The following is a 3,130-nucleotide window of genomic DNA, read 5'->3' on the forward strand; positions in this document are numbered from 1 at the left end:
CCCGGCCAGTCACTTGCATTTTTAAGGGACATTGCTGAGAAGAATGATATAGTGTCTGCAATATTCATAAACTAGCCAACTCTCACCAGGAATAACCTAAAAAGGCTTCTAGGCATTCTTACAAGCAGATGACTATTTGTGGCATATATATTTTTAAAAAAGTTAAAAAAACTTTTGAATTCTAAAATTCAACCCCATAATTGAGGGATTTATAAACTATAGACTATATAACCAGTATACACTGTCTTGAAAATGTTGAAATCTTTATGAAAATACAATATAAAACAGAAGCTGTAAACTCAAATACTTATAAGGACGGAGGAGGTTACCTAGGTAAGTGAAGTACTCAGGTGGGCACAGTGGCAAACTGGAGAATATGTGCCTCCTACACAGGGCAACCTCTGCACGGCAGACCAAGCAGTGATGGGGTTTAGGGGACACCAGACTTGATTCTTGAGACAAGCCTGAGGTCCAGATTTCTGCATGAGTCTGCTAAATTTTACATGTTGACTCAATTTAAAGAGGCAAATAAAAAAATCTATGTGCCACATTTAGTTAGACTATAGCCTTTGTGTATTTATATTTTCTATGAATGTGTTACTAAATGACTTTGTATAAACCAAGTATTTGCATGTGAAACTTTTTCTTTCTCTAGTATCATATGTTTTATATAAAAATCAGCCCTTGATATATATATATATAAATAAAAGTTGCTGTAAAGACTCATAATACCCGCCTTAAGAATTTTCCCAAAATTTATTCATTTGAAATCTGTTGGTATACCATTTTCACAGATTGTTAACCAAATAGATAATTAGTTCATAAGACTGCTGAAATGAACTTATTAAAAGAATTCATGTAGTATTCTCATTGACTTCATGGATTTCAGTGTTTAAAACTGACGTCTTGATTATGCCAAAGCTCCATAAACTTAACAGACATACTGAGATAGTCCATAATACAACTTCAAATGAAAAAAAAAGGTTCATGATTTGCTACTAATCTAAATGAGAAAATTTCACTTGTAATGAACATTTGTTGACACATAATCACTTGAATGGTGACAAAGGAACATGAAATTGTGAAAGGGTCAGCCTTTACCTGTTGAAAGATTACCCACAAGCAAATTGCTAAAGACTCTGTGAACGGCAGTGAATGATTCATGGTGGGAAGGAAAAGGTGTTATTCTGTAAGCTGAGAGATACTGCCAACAGTATTTCCTTTTACTTTCTAGTCACAAATGTAGAGAAAGACAGATAAGTCAGGCTAACATTATTGGAAAGGACAACTGTGAAGAAAGTAGCACCTATCAAATGCCAACTCTTTTAGAGATTTCTTATGTTTTTGAGATACGGGAATTTATATACTGCACTTACCTATTCTGTGGTTCTTAATCAGGAGTGTATTCAAACCCTGAGGTATTTCTTTTTTCTTTTTTTTTTTTTCTTTTTTTTGCTGTTGTTGTTGTAAGAGAAAAGAGTCTTACTATGTTTCTCAGGCTGGACTCAAACTCCTAGGCTCAAACAATCCTCCCACCACAGCCCCCTGAGTAGCTGGGACTATAGAAACATGCCACTGTGTGTGGCTTCAAGAAAATATTTTTAACCATACATTTTCAGACCTTATTAGCTCAGTTACATCAAAATCTTCTGGGGAAAGCCTACATATGTAGACTTTTAACAAAATTCCCCCAGGTCACTGTAAAATGGACCATTCAGCTCTCTGTAAAACGGACCAGTCAGCGCTCTGTAAAATGGACCAATCAGCAGTATGTGGGAGAACATGGTTGAGACAATGGCCCAGATATCTAGAAGACATTCATGAAAAGGCACAAGAATTTTCTACAAGATTTTCCATTGTCTTTGTTTGACAAGTCCTAATATTTCTCAAGAAGGCATTTCTCTTGAGGAAAATGCCTGCTGACACACAGCTTGCAAATGCAGATGCCATCTGAAACCATTTTTTGTTGATAATGAACTCTGACATTGGCCCACCAAGAAATTATGTAAGTCACCTATAATGTACTTGGAAAGATGTATACATCTTAATTCAATTGGAACAGAGAGAAATACAATTTCCATATCAGAGTAAAAAAGAAGACTTTACCATGTGAACCCCTGAGGCTTCCTCTGAGGATATCTGTCCTGGCACATCCTCCTCCAGAAGTTCCTTGTCACCTGGGAAACAGAGTCACTATAAGCACATGAGCTCCACTGACTGAATCCCTCAGGTGGTCTTGGAGTTGTGGACCCGGGGCTGGCGAGTGTGGAAAGGTGTGTTCACAGCACAGACTCAGCCTCTACCGGTCCATCCTCCATGGTGATGAGGGAAGGCAAATGGTGAAGGAAGGCCACAGAAGACAGACTGTTGGTCCTCTAGCTAAGGCAACCTCTCGCACATGAAATAACCCATCTCAAACACGGCCCACCACACAGTGTTTCCCTGCAGCATCCAGGGCTCCTCCTTCCTAATCTGACCTGAGCTAACGTGTCCTGCCTTCTTGATCCCCTCAAGGTCATTTCCTCCCCAGGATCCACATGTCCTGCTGTGTGTTTTTTGTCCCTCCTAGAACTTTTTTCGGTGTTTTTCTTTTTATGAGAAGGAGTTTTGCTCTTCTTTCCCAGGTTGGAGTGCAATACCGTGATCTCAACTCACCACAACCTCAGCCTCCCAGGTTCAAGCGATTCTCCAGCCTCAGCCTCCTGAGTCGCTGGGATTAGGCATGCATCACCACGCCTGGCTAATTTTGTATTTTTAGTAGAGACGGGTTTTCTCCATGTGGGTCACTCTGGTTTCAAACTCCCGACCTCAGGTGACCCACCGTCTCGGCCTCCCAACATGCAAGGGTTACAGGTGTCAGACACCGTGGCCGGACAGAACATTTTGTACTAGATAAAAAGCAACCTTTCTTCAAAGAGGAGACTTAATTCTAGCTCAAATATTCTCTATATTCACTAACCTTTTGTTTTAAAGAGGACCAACCCAAGATTTGAAAATACTCAATTATCCTACCATTTACAGACGACCCCTACTTGGCATGTGATGTTTGTCCTTCGGCCCTGCCTTTTAACACAGTGTGTGTGCCGTGGGGCCTGCTGCTGCTCATGCTCACACTGGCTCCAGCCCTAGG

This window comes from Colobus angolensis, unplaced genomic scaffold (genome assembly GCF_000951035.1).
Source record: "Colobus angolensis palliatus isolate OR3802 unplaced genomic scaffold, Cang.pa_1.0 Scaffold350, whole genome shotgun sequence".
NCBI classification, from domain to species: Eukaryota; Metazoa; Chordata; class Mammalia; order Primates; family Cercopithecidae; genus Colobus; species Colobus angolensis.